Source organism: Neoarius graeffei, chromosome 19, assembly GCF_027579695.1.
Source record: "Neoarius graeffei isolate fNeoGra1 chromosome 19, fNeoGra1.pri, whole genome shotgun sequence".
Lineage (NCBI taxonomy): Eukaryota > Metazoa > Chordata > Actinopteri > Siluriformes > Ariidae > Neoarius > Neoarius graeffei.
The window spans coordinates 7,952,890-7,962,216 of record NC_083587.1 but is presented as its reverse complement, the minus strand read 5'-3'; the positions used below and the strand labels follow the sequence as shown (position 1 = coordinate 7,962,216).

The following is a 9,327-nucleotide window of genomic DNA, read 5'->3' as shown; positions in this document are numbered from 1 at the left end:
ACCCAGCAGTACAGGGACTAAGAATGACCAAGTCATCTGCATACATGATGTGATTGATTATTTAATCACCAACCCTACAGCCAGTTCCACACATATTTAGAGACATTGACAAGTCATTCATATACACATTAAAAAGAAAAGGAGATAAAATTCCACCCTGTTGAACACCATTGGTGACAAGGAAGGGAGCAGAGGTCACATTCCCCCATTTCACCCTCATTGTCTGATGTGAGTACCAATAGACCAGTATTCTAATTAAAAAACCAGGGACCCCACTCTTGGACAATTTTAAAAATAATTTCTCATGATTCACGTGATCAAACGCCTTAGAAGCATCTATGAAACACATGAACATTGTAGTATTTTATCTATTATATCTATCTAAAATTTCCTTTAAATCATAGATACACAAGTCAGTACCAAGCTTTTGCTTAAAACCAAATTGGTTATCCGTAGTCAAGACATACCTTTCAAGTCTACACAATAGGACTGTCTCCAGCACTTTAGACATGACACTGGCCAGGGCTATTGGCCTATAATTATCTGAGCTGTTTAGCTTCCCCGCTTTATCTTTAATTACTGGTACTAACACAACAGAAAGCATGGAATCAGGTAAGACTCCATGAACTAAAAGAGCCGTGTAGCACATAGCCACCAAAGGACATAATTGCTTACTGGCAAATTTAATATGTTCAGCTATAATATTATCCAGACCACAGGCCTTATTGTCTTTTAACTTGATCATTGCTTCATGGACTTCAGCAGGAGTGACAATAACATCATTACTAAACTCTACATTATCCACTATAAACAAGTCACTTTTTACACAGTTTAGCAGCTCAGAATATCGTTTACGCCATAACTGTGAAATCTCTTCAAAGCCACTCACACCGTCTATATTGGAAGGGAGAGAGGGTTTGCAATTATTGACAGTTTTAATTTCTTTCCAGAAGTCATTAACATTATTCTTTTGCAGCTTCCTTGCCAGTGAATCAGCCCTCATAGTATTTTCATTCCTCTTAATATAGCGAAGTGCACATTTAAATTTACATTTACAGTTTCATTTACAGGGCGGCACGGTGGTGTAGTGGTTAGCGCTGTCGCCTCACAGCAAGAAGGTCCGGGTTTGAGCCCCGTGGCCAGCGAGGGCCTTTCTGTGCGGAGTTTGCATGTTCTCCCCGTGTCTGCATGGGTTTCCTCCGGGTGCTCCGGTTTCCCCCACAGTCCAGAGACATGCAGGTTAGGTTAACTGGTGACTCTAAATTGCCCGTAGGCGTGAATGTGAGTATGAATGGTTGTCTGTGTCTATTGCCGCTTTTCCACTACCAACGCGGCTGAGTTGGGCTGAGCCGTGTCGAGCTGAGCGGGGCTGTTGGAGTTGCATTTCGACTACAACCGTGCTGGCTGGAAGTGGGTGGACACATTGGGTGGAGTTAGCGAAAGTGGGTGGACGTCACGTGATGTCATTAGGCGGCACAAACAGTGACATTAGTGACCTTTTAAGCGGTAGTCTCACGACCCGGATAGTAAACAATAAACATAGAGTCGTTAGTGTTGCTGGTCTTGGTGCTGTGGCTTGTTGTCACCGACAACGCCAACAGATACTGGCAAGAGCGTATAGATGAGGCGAGGTGCATGAGGCTTCAGAAATTCTCGTAATTCTTCTTCTTCCGGGTTTACGGTGTTTACAGATCCCAGCGTGCTCGCAGGGCGTGTGTGGGCATGTGAGGACACTCCTCCTCACCAATCAGTGCACAGGGGAGTGTCTCCTCACGCCCCTAGCCCCACTCAGCTCGGTTGGGCTCGCTTCAGCCCTACTCCAAAACCGTGCGAGTTTTGGGGGCTGAGCAGGGCTGAAGCGAGCTGAGTTGTGCTGTTCTGAGGAAGTCGAAACGCGATCCGTGTCAGGCTGAAGTGAGCTGAAGCGAGCTGAAGTGAGCTGAAAAAGGGTAGTGGAAAAGGGCCATATGTGTCAGCCCTGTGATGACCTGGCGACTTGTCCAGGGTGTACCCCACCTTTCGCCCGTAGTCACCTGGGATAGGCTTCAGCTTGCCTGTGACCCTGTAGAACAGGATAAAGTGGCTAGAGATAATGAGATGAGATGAGTTTCATTTACAGGGAAATCTTATTCATTTCACCAGTTGGGCAAAATAAACCAACATGCAAAACATCAAACCCATCTGTCAAAATAAAGCCAGCGCTCTAATGAACACACTCAGCACTGTCTACTCCCAGGCCTTTTCTCTTCTATAAACACAATGCTCACAATAAATGGTGTGTTAAAGCCTATCGTTTTTCAAATCTGTGTTACAGTAAATGTATATACATGTACACTCTGTTTTGACCAAAATACCATAGGTAAACCAAAACTGTACCTCTACAATTACAGCTGAGCATTGCAAAAGATGTTTAGCATTTGCTTTTCTCACCAAACCTAGGAGAAATTAAATAGTGCTGATGTTCAGAATTATTGAGGTAATATGTACAAATGAAGGAGTAAGATTATGTATAAGATAAAGTGCATGAGTATTGCACATAGAGGAATATTGTACTAGTATGTTATTGCACTAGTGTTGATATAAAAATATGCAGCACAGAATATACAGAACCGGTCAAATCCCATGGGCTGTATTGCACAGTACACTGTAAAAAATGATTTTTTTTGACCTTGTAAATACAATAAGGACAATTAAAGTGATTTCTACATGAATATATCAATTCTGAGAGTTACTTGAACATGCCATGTGTAATTCAGCGTAATGCTTGGAGTTTTCGAGTAATAGTGTGCCTTCACATTCAGTTGTAAATTTAACTGTAATAACTGTAGTAAAAAAATACTGTAGGCTTACTATTGTCATCATGACAATTAGGCTACTACAGAATTTCAAGTAAAATGTTGCCTAATACATTGGTGTGACGTCAGAGTTTGGAGATGCCCGCCCTCAACAACAGGTTGTCTGACTGATGAACTTGACATTTTGTCGTGGACTCGTGGTGGTCGCAGATTAATATCTTCGTGCATTCAAATCTGTCGTTGATGGTCATCAGTGTCCTCCCTTTCGTCCATAAATGTTTGGAAGTGTGGAAATTCACCACGGTTAAGGTAAGCATGTACAAACTAATTCAATGGTCGAGCTTTGCAACTTTATCTGAACGCGTTTTGGAAGCATGTATTTGTAAATGGATGATGGTATCTGGGTTTTCGTGGTGTTGATGCGGCGATTTGTCATCAGTGTTGCATTGAAAGTAGGACACTGTCCTAAGGTGTTACTAATTACGACGTGCTTTTAGGTGAAATCGGTTTAATAATAACGGAGGCACAGTGAGCTGTTTTTCTAGTTTGCTAGTGGAGTTGCTAGCAAGCCAAGTTTGTGCTAGCTAGTGGTTATGAAATGGCAACCATATTGCAAGGCTAATGGTTGGTGGTCGGAGTAATTTGAATTGGAAATCGGCTCAAAACATGTACCGTTCACTAATTTAAGTCCGAGGTTTACGGGAAAGAGTATTTCTAAAATTAAGAGGTGAGCTAAACTTCGTAGCATTGTGCAAGTGTTTGAGGTGGAACAGTGACTAGCAGTTGCTCGTTCTATAGAATTTCTGGACACTGAAGCGGCAGAGCTTGATTCTGATAACGATGATTAAGCATATTAGTTTTTTTAATCAATAGCAAATGTTGGTCGATGAGCTGATATAAAGTGAGGGTCGAAGGAGATGAAGAATTAATGAGCCCTTAATACGCTACTTTAGAAACCATTAGAATTATGAAATCGTTATCATCAAAATAAGATGGCGCTGGTCTCGTGGCTGTGTGGTGAACTTTATAGGCTCGGGGTAATGACTCAAAATGAGCACGACTAATTTTGATAACGATGATGAAACATATTAGTTTTGTATTAATAGCAGATGTTGGTCGCTAAATTCTTATGATGTGAGGGACGAAGGAGATGTAGAATTATGAACCCTTAATATGCTGCTTTAGAAACCCATTTTATTATTTTTAAACCGTTATGATCAAAATAAGATGGCGCTGGCCTCGTAGTTGCCATCATAGGCTCGGGGTAACGACTTAAATGGTTACCGGTATGTAATATGTTGGGTTAATTTCTTTAGAGGCAATTGATATAGAGGATTGAAAGCAGAATGAATTGTCTTGAAAGAGCTGTTTTAGAACGCATTATCATACTTGCCAGACATCCTTTTGAAGGTAGAGCTAGCCTGTAATGATTAAAAGCTCTGGCATCGTGGCTGAACGGCCAACAATGTACAATGTGTCTTCACAAACATCTAGATAGTGATTTAGTAAGTTCATGCCGAGTTTTACATTTTATGTGCTGTACATGATGACTGAATTAAAAACAGCATGCAATATTAAGGTTAAATAAATAGCACAATTATTCATAAATGAACAAAATTAATATACAAACACAATGCACTGATTCCAACCTCAAAGGGTCATTTGAATGAACACTGTAGGGGTGTAAGAAATAGTATGAGTAGTAGAAAAAAGTATGCATTGTTTTTTTATTTTCAACTCAAAATGTTGACACATTTTCCTCATTTAACTCGTGGTATATTGTGAATTATTTTACAGGAAGAGCTGGATATTTTTACCCCTCATGAGGCACCCAATTAAGGGTAAGTTGAGCACACAATCACAATACAGTATGGTGTGTTTGCGTGTGCGTGCACATCAGAAATATAATTTTACAAATTGTTTTTTGTTTTTTTGTTGTTGTTGCTGTTTTGCCCTAGGTGTCCCACCATGAGGTGGCTGTGCGGCATTCAATTGTGCTGTTAACATCAGAGACATGTGCAAACTTCAATCTCGACTTAACATCTCCAGAAAGGCCACAAATTCATCTCTCTCTCTCTCTCTCTCTCTCTCTCACACACACACTCCCATCCCTCTTTTTGTTTTTGCTCTTTTGTTTTTTTACAGTGTTAGTTGAACATATAATATATATTGTTAAATTTTTATATATAGTTTTATATTTTAATGTACAAAATGCCCATTTTGTTTTTGTGTTGTGGAAAAATAAAAAAGTATAATTCTGGATATTGTGTATCTTCCTTTTTTGGAGAGATTTATAAAGGTGTGCCTATTAACATTTACTTGGATTTTTTTATGTGGAAAACTTGTACTAGGTTTTTACCAGTAATTCTTAATGAAAATATAACTAAGTAAAAAATACTTGCTTTCAGATGTAAAAAATACTTTGGTATTGCTAGTAAAATCTATAAGGAATTGCAAGTAAATTTTACTTTAAAATAGGCAATTTAAATTTACTTAGTATTTCTGAGTGTAAAACGTGTACTAAAATTTTCTAAGTAAACCCCACTCCATATTTTTATCAGTGTAGTATAGCAGCAGTGAGTGAGTGGAGGTGTGCTGTTCAGACCTGTGGATTAGTTGGCGGAGGCAGTGAGTGCTGTGAGTTCAGTAGTGTGATAGCTATGGGGTAAAAACTATTCCTCAGCCGGGTTGTGCGGGCATACAGAGTTCTGTAGCGCTTTCCAGGGGGTAAAGAGTCCGTGTCCAGGATGGGTTGGGTCCTTGATAATGTTTTTGGCTCCGCGAGTGCACCGGGAGTGATGGATTTCTTCCAGTGATGGAAGTGGAGTGCCTGTGATCCGCTGAGCTGTATTTATGATGCGCTGCAGGGTCTTCTTATCTTCCAAGGTGCAGCCCGAGTGATGCAGTGCGTGATCAGTGACTCTATTGTGCACCTGTAGAAGTTCATCAGCAGCTGTTGAGGCAGTTTTGCTTTCCTCAGAGTCCTCAGGAAATGGAGCCTCTGAAGACCTTTTTTAGCAGGTGCCGAAGTGTTTGAGGTCCATGATGGGAGTCAAGAGCCACGCAGAACAACGTGCTGCGCTGTCTAAAAGACCCATTATTATTTAATTTAGTAATCAATCTTCAGCATTTCTCTGAGCATGGACAAACTGTCAATAAAGACACAATATAAAATCTCCTGCACCGAACATCAGTTGACACCACCAGGCACCTTGAAGGCAGGGTTCAACTTGCATTGAAAAGAACCCCAGTGCATTTCTGGTCCAATGCATTAATCCCTGAGTGATTGCCAAAATGGAGCAAAGTCAAGGCTGAAAGGGTCAGTCCTTGTCTTGGGTTTTTTATTTTTTAGTTTTTTGGAACTGTCCATGATCTATACAAGGTGGTGACCTTTGTCCTCTTTAGTATAGTGGCCAGTATCTCTACCTGTCAGGCGGAAGACCAGGGTTTGATTCCCTGATGGGGAGGGTATATTAGCTGTGAGTGTAAGAAGGCAAAAGGGTTTTCTGCCTTCATGGATGGTTTCCAAGCAACTTCTGCTGCCCTCTATTATATTTTCTCTTCTCCCGACACACCTCATTCTATTCTTCTGCTAATTACCAGCAGTTCTGGGGGAAGTGCATGCGTTTGATGAGGAAACAATATCAAATCTACTGCACTGAACATATTCTGGGACCACATTTGTGAATCAGGGATTTCCACAAATCTGACAGCATTCTCATTTTCAAAGATCTGTAACGTAAATGAAATAGATGACACCCTTGGTGAAATTAATTGGCAAACACTATAAAAGTGTCAGTTGACACCACCAGCTTACACCATGAAGGCAGGCTTCAACTTGCACTGAAAAGAACCCCAGTGCATTTCAGGTCCAATGCATTAATCCCTGAGCGGTTGCCAAAATGGAGCAAAGTCAAGGCTGAAAGTGTCATTCCTTGTCTTTGGGCTTTTTTATTATTATTTTTATTCATGGTGAATAAGAGAAGAGAAGATACAAAGAAGAAGACCATCTGTCTGTGATTTTGTCACAAATGATACCCTAAAAAATGTCTACGACTAGATGGGCTAGTGTGTCCTCCCTTGCTGTCTCATGTAGTCCACTATCATCTCCTTAGTTTTACTGACATTGAGAGAGAGGTTGTTGTCCTGGCACCAGCTGGCTAATGCCTTCACTTCCTCTCTGCATGCTGTCTCATCATTGTCCGTAAGGAGGCCCGAGATGGTTGTGTCATCAGCAATCTTGATGACAATGTTGGCGCTGTATTTAGCAGTACAGTCATGGGCGAACAAGGAGTACATGAGGGGACTGAGCACACAGCCCAGTGGGCAACCTGTGTTCAGGATCAGTGAGGAGGAAGTGTGGCTACCGATTATCTGCCTGTCAGAAAGTCAAAGATCCATCTGCAAATGGTCATCTGCTGATGAAATCAGGAAATATTTCGTCATGATTGCATTTTCTCTGCTCATACCAAGGCAGTTTGTACTTATTAAGTGCAACTTTGCACCTAAATCCTTTCAAGATCTTGCAACCTGATTTGATTTTGGTTGCTGGTCACAGCTCATGGTCAGACTGTATGCAGAAGCTTTTTTTGAAGAAGCTCATTTGGGTGATAACAGATAGCGTGATTATAACATTTTTAAAATTGAATCTGTTTTGTTGACGTTATAAACTGTTCATTGATGGAAACTTGAGTGCAAAACTGTTCATGACAACTGCAGTCCGAAAGTTAGCCAGTCAACTGTAGTCCTCAGCCATAAAAGCATCCCTGTACCGGCCATTTCCATCCTTTATTGGATGTGTTGTTTTCAGGACAGGAAGAAGCCTTTCCCTTGGTGATCTTCAAGGCTCCAGTCTTTTAAAACTACCTAATTTTCTGACATGGGATCCTTGGCCTGCTTCTCCTTCTTTTGATGCATGTTTCAGGAAGCAGATGTTGCTTTATTGTTCAGTGAGAGCAAGTGGGTCGAGGTTGGCGAGAAGTGGTTCTTCAGAGCACATGGTGGCTTTTGGACCACCATGTTGAAGAAGGGAAGTAGGTGTGCATCCTTCTTTCACATTGTTAAAGCTATCCATGCTGACTTTGCTCAGTAGATAGAATACGTTTTTCAGACTGGATGTTGGGATTTTCATCCCCCTGCTTAAATATGTGAGTGGGTCGAACTGAGGGCTTCAAAACAATAATCAAGAGAAAAGACATCTGTTCAACGGAAAGTCACTGCCTCATCACTATTTAGTGAAGCACCTCAGCAGCCATGACATTTTTTTCCCTTGGCCAGTTAGCTCAGTTGGTTAGAGTGTGGTGCTAATAATGCCAAGGTCACAGGTTTGATCCCTGTACTGGCTAGTTCCCTCCTTTACAGGTCCTGTTGTTTTCAGGACAGGGGAAACCTTTTTCTGTTGAGGGAAATGTTGTCCAAAACAAGAGATTCTCTGATTGTTTTGCAAAATGTCAATTGATTCCTTGTATCTGAATGTGCCATTGAAATACAGTAACTCAACTGATTGCAGGAAGCAGAAAATTCAAATACACGCATGAGATTGCCTCAAAGAGAAGCACTTATGAATCTCTTAAAAATCAGTGCTCCTTTTTCAATTCATCTAATTGTGCTTCATTTTGAAAGTAACTTTAATTTCATAAACTCTAAAATGTATCTTTAGTTGCTTGAATCACTCAAAACCACTCCAAAACATAGCAATTACCAAAGGATCCCAGAAGGTAGTAGCCATTGTTAGGGTATGATAGACAGATAGATGGTCTTTTTCTTTGTATTTTCTCTTCTCTTATTCACCAGTAAATAATTCAGTCATTAGCTGACTGCTTTTCCAGAAAGTCCATAGTGAGAATTCACCAGTTGACCACTATTTCATTCTGAGGGGACTGACTCAGGTGTTTTTCATTTAAAGTGCACAGGATCTGATCAGAACTTGAGCTCGTTCGCAGCCCAACCCACACAATCCAATGTGGCAACAGAGGGTACAATGGATGGTCCATCACACCATGTGAGCAGACCAAGTGAGTTAAACATTGATGGGCAGTTATCACTCTGAACTGGTTCTAGGGGCACAGCCAGTTATGCTTTCCATCCATCATCTGTAACCACTTATCTTGTACAAGGTCACAAGCAAGGTGAGGCCTATCCCAGCTGACTATGGGTGAGAGGCAGGGTACACCCTGGACAAGTCACCAGATCATCACAGGGCTAACACATAAAAACAAACAACCATTCACACGTACAGTCAATTTAGACCCACCAATTAACCTAACCTGCATATCTTCAGGGGAAAACAGAGCACCCAGAGGAAACCCACACAGGCAGAACATGCATACTCCACACAGAAAGGCCCCCATCAGCCACTGGGCTCAAACCCAGAACATGCTGGCTGTGAGGCGACAGCGTTAACCACTACACCACTGTGCCACCGCCAACTGTTCTAATGCTCCCTGAGCCACCATGTTGCACCCAAATCCAGACCTATAGTGCCCAATATCATTGAAGCTGTGATGGTACTGGAATAAACCTCAGATCCAAA

The 9,327-nt window shown here is 41.3% G+C and overlaps 1 non-coding gene across 1 annotated transcript; it reads left to right on the top strand.

Moving 5' to 3' along the window:
• Positions 1–8,066: 8,066 nt before the first annotated feature.
• On the top strand, positions 8,067–8,140 carry trnai-aau (transfer RNA isoleucine (anticodon AAU)). Its single transcript has one exon. It is a non-coding gene; the product is annotated as a tRNA-Ile (tRNA).
• The last annotated feature ends 1,187 nt before the right edge of the window (positions 8,141–9,327 follow it).